Source organism: Idiotropiscis lumnitzeri, unplaced genomic scaffold (assembly GCF_059441095.1).
Source record: "Idiotropiscis lumnitzeri isolate Australia: NSW breed Sydney's pygmy pipehorse unplaced genomic scaffold, RoL_Ilum_1.0 HiC_scaffold_75, whole genome shotgun sequence".
In the NCBI taxonomy this organism is placed as follows: Eukaryota; Metazoa; Chordata; class Actinopteri; order Syngnathiformes; family Syngnathidae; genus Idiotropiscis; species Idiotropiscis lumnitzeri.
The window spans coordinates 304,416-317,581 of NW_028283613.1; the positions used below are offsets into that span (position 1 = coordinate 304,416).

General features: G+C 41.4%; 1 long non-coding RNA gene across 1 annotated transcript; it reads right to left on the reverse strand.

Annotated features, from left to right (window-relative positions):
* Nucleotides 1-2,276: 2,276 nt before the first annotated feature.
* On the reverse strand, nt 2,277-8,301 carry LOC148315621 (uncharacterized). The gene is made up of 3 exons (XR_015840749.1): nt 8,197-8,301; nt 7,977-8,067; nt 2,277-2,383 (listed from the first exon to the last, which is right to left on the reverse strand). It is a non-coding gene; the product is annotated as an uncharacterized LOC148315621 (long non-coding RNA).
* Nucleotides 8,302-13,166: the final 4,865 nt, after the last annotated feature.

Genomic DNA, 13,166 nt, shown 5'->3' on the forward strand with positions numbered 1-13,166 from the left:
ACAATGGGGACCTCGTAGCGGTCGCTGCTCGGGCCCTAATAATAATTTCTTCAAAAACAATAGGGACCTCGCCGCCGTCGCTGCTCGGGCCCCAATAATAATTTCTACACAAAGTCCATTGTGGTGACCCGCCCCCTTTTAAGTAAATTAAAAATGGCCGACTTCCTGTAAAACCAAGCTCATTGCTCCAAGAGACTTTTTTGTAGGTCTTGGTCTTATACATACAGTGAACCCTCGCTACTTCGCGGTTCACCTTTCGCGGGTTCAGTGCTTCGCGGGTCTAAAAAATATTCGGGGGCATTGTAGTTTCGCCGAGCGGCACGACGGGGCGCTGGAGCAGTTAGACGGCCGGCGTGCGCCGAAGAAGAGCGTGGGCGAAGAGGAGAGTGGACGAAGAAGAGCACGTTCCCCCGGACACGATCGGTGGCGACGTTTCGCGCGGTTTGAACCGTACCAGAGCTCCGGCCGGCGTGCGTGGCAGTTAAGCCGTAGAGGAACACCTTCCCCGGGCACGGGCGGTGCCAAGCGGCCCCTAAGTTTAACCGAATGGAAGCTCCGGAGGAGGAGGGCATGCTCGCGTCACAGTAAGCCGAAGAGGAGCACCTTCCCCGGGCACGGGCGGTTCCAAGCGGCCCCTAAGGTTAACCGAATGGAAGCTCCGGAGGAGGAGGGCATGCTCGCGTCACAGTAAGCCGAAGAGGAGCACCTTCCACGGGCACGGGCGGTTCCAAGCGGCCCCTAAGTTTAACCGAATGGAAGCTCCGGAGGAGGAGGGGATGCTCGCGTCACAGTAAGCCGAAGAGGAGCACCTTCCCCGGGCACGGGCGGTTTCAAGCGGCCCCTAAGTTTAACTGAATGGAAGCTCCGGAGGAGGAGGGTATGCTCGCGTCACAGTAAGCCGAAGAGGAGCACCTTCCCCGGGCACGGGCGGTGCCAAGCGGCCCCTAAGTTTAACCGAATGGAAGTTCCGGGGGAGGAGGGCGGGCGTGTGTCACAGTTAAGCCGAATTGGAGCACCTCTTCCGCCCGGGCACGAGCGGAGCGCGAGGCTGTCAGTTATGAATGAATAAATGAATAAATAAATAAAGAATGCCACCTTTCATTTCACAGGGCACACCGGACGGCGTACCAGCAGGTAAAAGTCGGAGTAATTAAATAAATACAAAAAGAATGGCTGGGGAATTAAAAAATAATATGTTTTAATAATAATTTGTTTTTTTTTGTTGTAACATGAATTTCACTCTCTCTCTCCCCGTATATATATATATATATATATATATATATATATATATATATATATATATATATATATATATATATATATATATATATATTTATAAATTTGCTCGGCCTGATGTGTGTGTAAAGTTTCACGAGTTGTCGTTCATATTTACAACCTCATAATCAGCGTTGTTTTATTGCCGAACAGTGCAATGCCACTCCCACAACCTTTCACGAAAAAGGACGAATTTCGTATTGTGACATCCTCATGGCCGAAACAGTAATCCGAGCATATATGAGGGCGACCTTGTTGAGTTGCACGGAGAAAAACATCCAAGAAAATAACTTGTATTAGCTTTTACCAGTTGGTGGCGCTACTACTACGATGAAAAATAAGTTGGTAGAAGTCTTCAGGGCTGAAGTATCCTCAAATGTGTACAACTTCGAGAAGATAGGATCATCTGAGTCATGTTGCCGGAGCTTTTGTTGTCACAAAGTACAATCGGACTTTTCAGCACCGTAATAGCCACGCCTTTTGCCAAAACGTCACAAAATTCGGCAGAGAGTAAGATCATTGTCTTGAGTCTTTTCTGACTAATTTTCAGTCGGATTCGTCAGAAGGGCACCGTGCAGTACGTGAAAATTAAAATAAAAACAAATTTTTGATTCCACTTGGCGGCGCTGTGTGTAAAACAAAATAATAACATTAAGATGTCTTCAGGTCGGGACGTTTTATTTACAGGTGAAGGTTTGGATTTTTAGGAGCATGTGCAGGGGAGTTATTAAGCATTCATTTATTTGTATTAGGTTCATTTTGTCTTCTTATTATTGATATTTGACTGATTCATTAAAAGCAGACATTTATGTTTTAGGTTAATTTTTTACCTGACATGTTTCGGCGAGTCTTTCGCCTTCTTCAGAGTGTCGCATGATGGTGTCTTGAGACCAGTCTTTATCAGCTGATGTTCCATGAGGGTGTGACTTACCTGTCAAAAAAATTAAAAAATCAGAGCAGTAAAAGAACAAGCACAACATGAACATTACAAATCAGCAATCACTGACCACTGCAAAAGGGAAAACCACATCATGGACCGGGAGAAGGGCAGGGTCATCCGCACAGAAGAGAACAAACTACAGCGCTGGATCAGAGAGGCCATTGAGATCTGCAAGCGAGGCATAAAAACCATGAACAGAGACAAGGGAGCCTTCATCCTCTCTACCACCTGGAGCAGCGTCTTGGCGGAGTGAATGGACAGCGGGGGGCGTGACTTGCCTTCATTCTTGTGACAGGTAAGGCACGCCTTCATGGAACATCAGCTGATAAAGACAGGTCACAAGACACCATCACAGGGTTCGAAGTTAACTTTAAAAACTGCTTGCCCATAGGGCAAGTGCCACTAAAATTTGCCTTGCCCGAGTGGCCAAATTACTTGCCCAACTTGGGCAAGTGACAATTTTTTTTCTCTTGCCCTGAGTGACTTTTTGTATGACAAAGTGTCTAATTACAAATTGCATGAATTTTTTGTTCGGACAGTTCCCGCCTAGAAAGAATTAAAAATACGTTACAATCATAAGGGTTGCTTATTGAAAAATGTATCATGTATTAACACATTAATTAGGTGTCTGCTGACCCAGGATTATGTTATTGTTATGTTATGTTATATATGAAAGAGAATGTGGAATGACACTGAACGATGGAAGGTGGAAGGATGTGGAAAGATTGTGAATGACATTGAATGATTTGGAATGACACTGAAAGATTTTGAATAATACTGAATGACACTGAATGAAGTAAAACTTTCTGGGAACGGGCCAATTCAAGATAGCTGCCGCACTGTGGGGGAGGCTTTGGTACCAAATTTGGAAAGAGACCCAAACGGTTGGGTCCATTTTATATCAGTGTGGGGGTGAAACGTTGGTCTCGGCGGAGCTGTCTGAATATTGGAGAAGTTAGAAGACAAAGTAAAACAGAACAATTAAAATCACTCTTCAAATACATATTGTTTGGTGGGCAGAGCATGATTTACAGCTCACCATTTTATTGCATGCACCAAGCATGTTATACATTTTTCTGTCCATGGGATGGCGTAGTCAAGAAAAATGAAGCATCTCGAAGCCCATTCGTGTGTGAAGTATTTCCCTGCAGGGCTTGGCTGCTTTATGGGGCTTCATTTTGCCATCACTAGTTTTAGATAGTTTTAATTTTTGAAAGAGCATTTTTGTTTTAGTATTAAGGTAGGCCAGAAATGGAATGAAATGCAGAGATAGAAATGACACAGGAAAAATTTGGCTAGAAGGGCTATAATTTTCATTAAAGCAGAGAAGAAAATAGAAACTACAAAAAACATTGATGTGTACTTGTCCACTTTAAGGTAGAACTGGTTGAAGTGAAATGAGTCACAAGATTGGAAAAATAGGAAATAAAATAGAATTAACATGTTCATTTTTGTGATAAGAAATTTGTGATTAGGTGAAAAGGGGGAAAAAAAGAGAATTACAGGCTTTTCAAATAAAACAACCTAATTTAAATTGGCCAACTTGTAAAATGGAAAAGAAAATTCTAAATTATGCACAGAAAGCATGAACGTGTTGGGCAGAAGGAAGGAAAAAGAAAAGAAAGAAAGGAGGAAGCAGTAAGTCTTGTTACAAAACATTAACTTTTCAGGACGAGTTGTGGTAGCAATGGAGGATCACGTGACGTAAAAAGTCAAACATAAAAGTGTGTGTAGAAGGAGTTCTACATCAACATGCGTTTTACTCATTAGGCCGTGATACACTGACAAAATTGGACTTCAATAGAATTAATAAGCACGGGCGAATTCAAACAAACGTCAAAACTTTAAAGGGGCACATTGTCAGTGATAAGAAAGAGAAAAGATATTGCCAGACCACTTTTCTGTAAAAACTTTCCTTGGGACGCCTCGGTGACCCCCATTAAATCCCTGACCCTTCATAGATAAAGTTGAGGCCCAGTGCCTCTCAGGGCTGTAATTTATGTGGCAGAGAAAGGTCCAACAAGCCTTGGTAATCTTTAAAACAGTATCGTCATGGCCATGGAATGGGTTGTGTATGTTGGAACTTGTGAAGATACACTACAAGATTGTATCGACAAAGCATCTTAACGCACTACCAAATTATTATAAGCCATTTGAGCAAAACAGTGACTGCAAAAAATGACTTCATTAGCCTGGGTTACTGCAGGAACCAGGGCAAAATGAATTCATTTGCATATTTAGTCACAACAATTTGGATTTCGTGGCAGAGAACCACTTAGAGTGTGATTAAGAGCTTTCACTGCTGCTTTAAGGAATCAAAAAATTACATTCTTTTCCCACCACATTCACATTGCACGCCGGCCTAATTGTCACAGGGACACATTATACTGATAAGTTGCGGTGCATTTCAGCCCAGCGTCATTTTTTCCCCGCATCATCTAGGAGGCGCCACACGACTGTGGAGCCGTCCAAATTATCACCAAACCGCGACTTGACCTTCCTCCCGACTGGAGGAACTCAGACTTGTAACACAGACCAGGTGGGCATTCCAGACTGATAAGAAGTAAAAGTGTTTGAGAACCAAGGTCGCAGCCTGAAATCAAACTGACTTTTATGCGATGGGAGTACTAACATTGTGATACCAACGGATAAGAGATTGTTAGGATAAGCAGGAAGAGCGTAGGCGGGTGTGAGCTAATTAAAATTTGGGGTTTCCCATCTTGTATGAGTTGTATGGTTACAATGTGGACTGACAATCAAGATAAATGTTCATGCGTTCTGTCGACATTGGGCTTTAAAAACCACAACAGGAAAAGAAAAGTTGTGCATAAAGCACGTCTAAAATAGTTATTTGTGAACGCAAAATTCACTTAACAGAAAATGACACAATTACAATTGGAAACTGCCTCGCCTTTATATCGACACAGCGCAGCTAAAAGGGAAAATGAACACACCCCCACACGCAGAAAATCAACTTGACAATTTGATCCCACGCCAGGGAAAAAGGTACCAGTAATTGAACGCACACATTGGGAGAACAAAGGTGCAAACATTGCTGAGGACAGGATCAGCAAATTGGCAGATGGCAAATCCTGGCTGCCTAATTCATTGATTGGAAAAGTAATAAGAGTGACACACGAGCATAACCATGTGTCAAGAGAGGGGTAGTATGATATGAAATTGTTCCCACATACAGACTTTTCAACAAAAAACTTTTTTTTAGACAGTGTTATTTGTTTGAGATGCAATATTGTTTGGTTGTAATTCATATGTTTTCAAAATGGATTAAGTTGTTTCCGACAACATATGTTGATGCTAAAACAGTTGGAAAAAGTGTTGTGTAATCAAATTGTCAGGTTCAATCACCTAAGCATTCACTGAACATAGGCTAAATGAATGGAAGGAAGACAAGAGTTGATCTTTTACTCGCGAGGAGAACGAACGGAGGTGTGCTCAGTTACATCTCCAAATTCGTTCTGGAGCACACTCCGCCGAGCCCTCTATTTTATTAGGGAAGTCCCTAACAATACAATGTATTTGCACTAAGGGATGAAGGGGGGAGCACCAGCAGGAACATGTAAACATCTCAGACACAAGAGGAAAGACAGACATCAATGGCAGTCATCCACTGATTGAAAAGGCAGATATGCCCTTTTAGTGCTCTGGTACTAAAGTCTCAGTCCTTTTGTTTCAGAGGTGTGTCTCAGCACACCTCCTTTGATGTTGCAGACGTTGATCCAGTCTTCAGGCATCCGCTTCTCTGTGAAGTCTTCTCATCCATATGGTCAAACATGGGTCACGCTGTGGAACAATTCTTTTGCAATACTAATAGAGTAAAATATGGGATAAAATACATCTTCAACCTAACACAAATTATCCTGACATTTGGAATTTCAAGAAGTGATTTGAAGTGAAAATTATGCATTTGTGAATGATGTTGTAACAAGTGGGACAGTTGTTGCAAAATTGACTCAAAGCGTCATTGTGCATACAGTCTGCAGGACTTGTGGAACGCACTAATGGGACTGTTAAGGGCAGACTTATCAAGACAATGAGGGAAAAAAAGGAGACAATGACCAGACTGTGTTTCAATCACAGCAATGAGGATAGTGCCAGCCGAAGTTAGGACACTATCCCCTATCGACTCTCAGGTTCATCAGAACCACCAGCGACTGGCACATCAGTCCCAGTCCACATGGGAAACATGTTTTGACCAAAAAAAAAAAAAAAAAAAAAAAGACGCAATTACTGGTCAGTGTGTTCTGATCCACAGAGAAATCACGTCCGTGTGGGAGACCAACTCTTCTTCAAGGTGCTGAAACGACTTCGTTGGGACAAGTGAATGCTGAGATGGCCCTCGCCAGATGATTGCAGTGACCCCGACGGCAGCAAAGGTCGCGGGGCGTGGCAGCTGGATCCACCAGTTGCAGTACAAGCTTCTCCGGTTTCCAGCTAAAGGCCGAGCAACGCGAATCCCTCGAACAGGAGCCCACCTGAGTCACAATATCGGACCACACGCACATCGGAACCGCACAACCAGCCACAGATACGAATGTTGAAGCCACAGAACAAAAAGATTAGATATTGTTTGGAAATTAATGACGTACATAAAGAATTTTAGCCTTGATTGGAGAACATTACTGCATTTACATTTTTAATAAAATGAAACAATTATTGATGTTATGACCACTACGAAGAATTTGAAAGACAATATATCGGGATAATTATGGTTTTCATTTTTGTTATGTGTAGTCTGTTCATGTTGCATTATTCTTATGACAAAGATGATTATTAACTGCATGTTTGTTGCCCAAATGTACCATTACAACCTGATTGATGTTGAGAATGACGAATTCGAACTGGACAATGACAAACTCGAACTGGACACTGAAACCTAAATAACACATGGACCCTTTTGCCCCTGCCCCCACACATGCACACACATACACCACACACGAAGATCCGGGAGGTAAAGACGGCTGTCCCCTCCTACAACGAGGCAAGGGCCTCCATCAAGTCGCCGCAGAGACAAGCTCTGCGTGGAGACAAGCTCTGCGTGGAGACAGTTTTGTTATTTTTCACTAGGTATATTGAAGTTTTTTTATGTTTTATTCCCAAGTGACCAACATACCATGAGAATCTCGTTCCACGCCGGAAGGGAGGAGGGGAATTTTGTCCCTACTGAGGGTTTTCGCCCCTCCACGGATGACCACACTGTTGTATGATTTCATTATGATGATCTGTCTTAAAGCCGTAAGGACATGATTTAAACCCACAAACGGGGGAATGTGAGATGGGATGAGGATATGTAAATAGTTTGTGTATTTCTAATCATGTTTTTATACACTATTTGTATCAGTTATAATTGCGCACACACACACAGACACTCACATTATTGCTTTAGCACACACGCGCACAACTGGAACACACGCACACACTTTAGTTTCGAATTCCTGACTGACTACTGTGGTTGATTGCTTCCTGCCTGCCTGCTAGAATTTCAGACAGACCTCCATTGTCTGCTTAGGTTGCTGATAAAAGACCGAACGGGTGGTAGAGAGTGAGAGAGAGTGCGCGAGATTGAACTGGCAAGACGCCTGCTTCACCTCCTGACTTCCTCTCCCATTCGCGAATGGTCAAAAACAAAACTCTAACTGGTTTGGTCTGGATTTATGCCACCTTCAGTCTAAAAATGGCGTCAGGACGTTTTAAACCTGACAGTTGCCTTGAGATCTCCGAGCTCGAACTGCCCTATTCCCACCTTGATCACAAGCTCCCATGAACCACTTGGACAGGGTTGCCTGTGTCCTTCTCGTTGATGTCCTTTGTGGCTCCATTCCTTTTCAGTGCTCCTAAAACAAAAAAGACAAGAAGTCAACTTAGTAAAGCTATTTAATGATTGTGAAACCTTATGGGACATGCTGAAATGTCTTCACACCACAATCCCTTAAAAAAAAAATATATATATATATATATATTACCGTATAGAACATCAGAAAAAGGCAGGTCTCGGCGCTTGTTCTTGCTACGATGTCCAAAGAGATTGTACTTCAGAGACAGAGGATTTGTCATGATGAACGCCATCATTGTTCTGACACTATCGTCCAATCCACCAATACCTGCAACCATTATAACATGGGTGTCACTCGATCCAGATAATCATCACACACTTAAAAATATTTTGGCAGTTAAACTGGGTATGATAAACGTCACAGGAAAGGAATTGTCGATTAAGTGAACAGCTTCGGTAACGCCATATACACTCAAAGGGCAAGAGCCCAACATTCTACCAAAATGATTATGATTAGGGAGGTAACGATTCACTCTAGCCCCGATTCGATTTTTGATTTTCAGTTCCCGATTTCGATTCGATATTTTAATTGTTTTAAGTTGCTGCCACGTTTGTCTCTGTGCGCTCGTGTGATGCTGCAGCGATCCACAAACAAAATATGTCTATACGTCTTGTGCATTTTGAATGGAACCAAAAAACAATACACGATGCCAAATTGTACTATTATTATGAAACTGCCTATGAGTAGTAAAAGAAATACTTGTAAAAATATTTCACATTTTTAGAGCCCCAATACATTCTTTTAAATATAGAAGGGACTGAAATCATGTGAAAATTGAGTCTTTTTCTCAGTTTCCGACTTGGGGTGAACACATTCGGCTTATCATAGTTGCAGTTGACCATCTTGAACTCTGAAGTCTTTCAACTCGGCCTTCCGAATCAGGGTTTTAGAGGTGGGGCTATTTAGTGATACAGTAGGATGGTTTGATCTCTGTAGCTCCAGAATCAGGAATGTACTGGGACTGGGGTTCCTACTTGGGTTTAGGGTACCTAATTTTATATTTCAAGAAATTAAATAATTATTTATAATTTTGAAGATAATACATTAAAATTTCATCATTTTCATACCTGCATTAGATCCTGCAGTAGACTCACAGACTCAACACGTTGGACGTACTCAAGGACCTTCTGCAGCGCCTCTCTTGGTTAGGAAGCTTTTTCTCTGTGACAATCCATGGGGAGGTGTAGATGGTACTTCGTCATCACAGGCTTCAGACTCGTCACTTGAGAAAACATCCCTGCAATGGATGCATAGACACTTGGGCATGAATGTCATTTAACAACAAAAGCTAGAACAAAAAGCTTTGCATTTAAAAGAATACATCTGTGATGGGGAAGCCAGGTTAAAGTGTTAATTTTATAATTATGTAATTAGCTGCAGGTTAGTCTAGTGAAGGTGTAATCACTTCTATTTTGGAGCATAGCTTTTGCTCTGTCCAATCATTGCCTCACCGGCTGAAACCCACATTCGGGTATTTTACAAACCAAAAACTTAAATACCTGTACAGCTCTCATTTTTAACTTATTTTCTCTAACCTTTACCCACAAAATTTGAATATTCAAAATAAAAGTACACAAAGAAGTCACAATTTTTCCACATTAGTTACTTACGTAGTTCCTCTCAAATGCAGCTCAACACTGCATTGAATTAGAGCTTGATAAGCCTAAACACAAAACATACAAAGCACATTGTGGCATGATTCTGAATGAGCCAATCTAGCATTTCAACATCTGTTCAACTGTTGGAACTATTATCTGACTCTATTAACCAACATTCATCCAACAATTATGCGCGCTCGTTTTGGACACTGCATTGAATTAGAGCTTGATAAACCCACACACAAAACATACAAAGCACATTGTGGCATGATTCTGAATGAGCCAATCTAGCATTTCAATATCTGTTCAACTTTCATCTTGAATTTCTATTATTTAAATAACAGGCAACATTCAACAGTTAATATGTTTTGCTTTACTTACCCAAATCAAACACATCACAAAAAAGCCTTAAATGAGCTAGTGGAGTAGATTGTATTAATTTGAGTGAAAGCTTAAGTCTTTTGGAGAATTTTGGAGAGAGATCGAGGGACACTGTGTTTAGCGTCGTAGGCCCAATGCTAACAATATGTAGCTCGTTGTAAAGGTCCTCATAAAAATAAATAAAACACACAACGCTTATCAGTATTATTAAAAGGGTGATTATAATGTACTTAAGTTTTCCCCAAAATAATTCGAGTACGTACGTTGTTGATATACCCTCTGTGTTCTCGTCACTTATCATTTTAGCATACTGTGTTTTAGCTAACGCACCAAGCAGTTTTCCAACACAGGCAACCTTGAAAAATTACAAAACACATTGTAAAGTAAGTCTAAAAAATGAGAGCCAGACATTTACCCAAGATTAATTAATTAATTCAATTATCGTTCGGGACTCACCGTGCTTTCAGCTCTTCTGCCGCACCTCAAAGACCGCGTAGCTTGCATTCGCTCCTTTTCTCACAGTTTGAATATGCTGCCTTCAAAAGAATCTGTAATTTTGACAACTCCGAATTGAATCTACAAAAATCAAGCAATAAGGTAGAAATAACTTCAAATATACTTTGAATAAAGATCTTTCACAGCATACAGAATTAATAAAATAACATTAATTAATAATGTTGATTTTGTTTATTTAAAAAAAAGTAACTGTGTTGACTGTTGGATGTGGCTGACAATGCTGGACCTGCCTTGTCAAATAGTTCATAGATGACAATCTTAGCTGTCTGGTATATTATAAAATGTTATCTTGTCCCTTAAGGGTTATTAAGTCACAGTTGGGGGTACATGTAAATTCACAAAATATAACGTCCAGCCTTGTTAAATTTAGCATAGATAAATACATGAATTTAATTTTAATAAATCAATCAATCCTCTGTACTGCTTCTTGTCCTCACAAGGGTCCCCGGGAGTGCTGGAGCCTATCCCAGCTGTCTTCGGGCAGTCGACAGGGTACACCCTGAACTGGTTGCCAGTCAATCGCAGGGCACACAGAGACAAGCAACCATCCGCTCTCACACTCAGACCTTGGACCAGTGACCAATCAACCTATCATGGATGTTTTTGGAAAGTGGGAGGAAACCGGCGAAAACCCTAGCAGGCACAGGGAGAACCTTGCACTTCTGTACTGTGATGCGGACTTGCTAACCAGTCCGCCACCGTGCCGCTTGTTCTAAAGAGTCCCAGAAAATAAAAACACCCGTCCATTAGTCAAAAGCGGAAAAAGTCCAACAACAACCCGACCATAATTTGCATTGTTCCATAAGTTAAATCAATGTCAAACCTAATAAAAGCTGACTTCTGGTCCTCAAAAATCCTACACTTATTTTAGTCCTTTCACAATCTCGCAGCATAGGCTCCATGGCCATGTCTCTATCGTTTTGGCATCCATTGAATAGTTCTACTGAGAATAGTCTTCGGGTGGTTACTATTAGCATAGCATGCATTAAATATCAAAAAGGCTCCAGAACAAATTTTCAAACCCATGCCCGCTTAGCTCATCTATAACCCATAACAGGACCCAGACATGGTTGACCAGCTCTAACCTATGCCCACTTATCCCACACATAACCCAAACAGGACCGATAAATGGTGACCACTTCTAACCCATGCCCACTTAGCCCACACATAACCCAAATAGGACCCAGACATGGTTGACCAGCTCTAACCCATGCCCACTTGGCCCATATACAGCCCATATGAGACCCTCACATGGTTGACCAGTTCTAACCCATGCCCACTTAGCCCACACATAACCCAAATAGGACCTATAAATGGTTTCAGTAGTAGATTCAGTAGTTTTTATCATTACAGCATTTTCCCCTCTGTATAATGGACAGACATTAGGAGTCTTTCCTTACACTTAGATACGTTTATACTGTGTATATTTGCATGCTTTTTATGAATGTCTGCTGCTAATGTTATACATTAACGGCTACATTACGCCGCCGACTCTGTGTGAGCTATATCTTTGCTGCTGTAACACCTCAAATTTCCCCATTGTGGGACTAATAAAGGACATCTTTATCTTTATCTTTACCAGTTCTAACCCATGCCCACTTAGCCCATACACAACCCGTATTGCACCCACAACATTTGCCCAGTTTAAGCCCATGCCCACCAATCCCAGATGGCGCCCACATGGAACCCTGTACCATTGCCCACTTCTAGCCCATTCCCACTTGGTACCCAGGAATCCCGCATTTACCCCATTTGGGGCCCAGTTGGACATGTTGGCTGGGTACAGTACTTTTATTCTTGCAGTATTTTTATCATTGCAGTATTTTCAATCATTCAGTATTTTTTTTTATCATTGCAGCGTTTTTATTTATTTCCCCTCTGAACCATAGACAGGCATTAGGAGTGTTTCCTTACACTTGTATATGTTGTGGGCTGTAAGTGTGTATATACATGGGGATCTGTGTATATACGTATATACTGTGTATATTTGCATGCTTTTTATGAATGCCTGCTGCCAATGTTATACATTAACGGCTACATTACGTCGGTGCCACTGTGTGATGTATATCTTTGCTGCTGTAACACTGCAAATGTCCCCGTTATGGGACAATTAAAAGACATCTTTATCTTTAGAAATTGAAGATTCACTTGCGAGGCCATTTTCAACACGGACCTTTCAAGAGAAGCTATATCGTCCAACACTCGGTCAGTGCTGTCTAAGTGCTTTTCTGTATATTGTTTGTCCACCCGTGGTGTCATAAATTATGGTATTATGAGGGGGATTTATTCAAGTAGGACGAAGTAGGACTTCATTGAAGGCCCAGGTGTGAAATGCATGGCCCTCCACTGGTTCAAATAATATCTAAAACTAAATTACCAGTTACATGTGCAATTTCAATATTCAACAATTATCTCAACAAAAAAGGACAATCTGAATTTTTTTTAAATGCACAATAAAACAGAAAAGCCATTTCCGGGTATTTTACAATTCAGTCTTCATTGGGGAAAAAACATTCAACAATTTGCTTTTCTTATTTAATACATAGTTCAGCACAGCAGGTGGCGGACAAGCACCTTAAAACGTCATTCGCCTACACAAGGAAG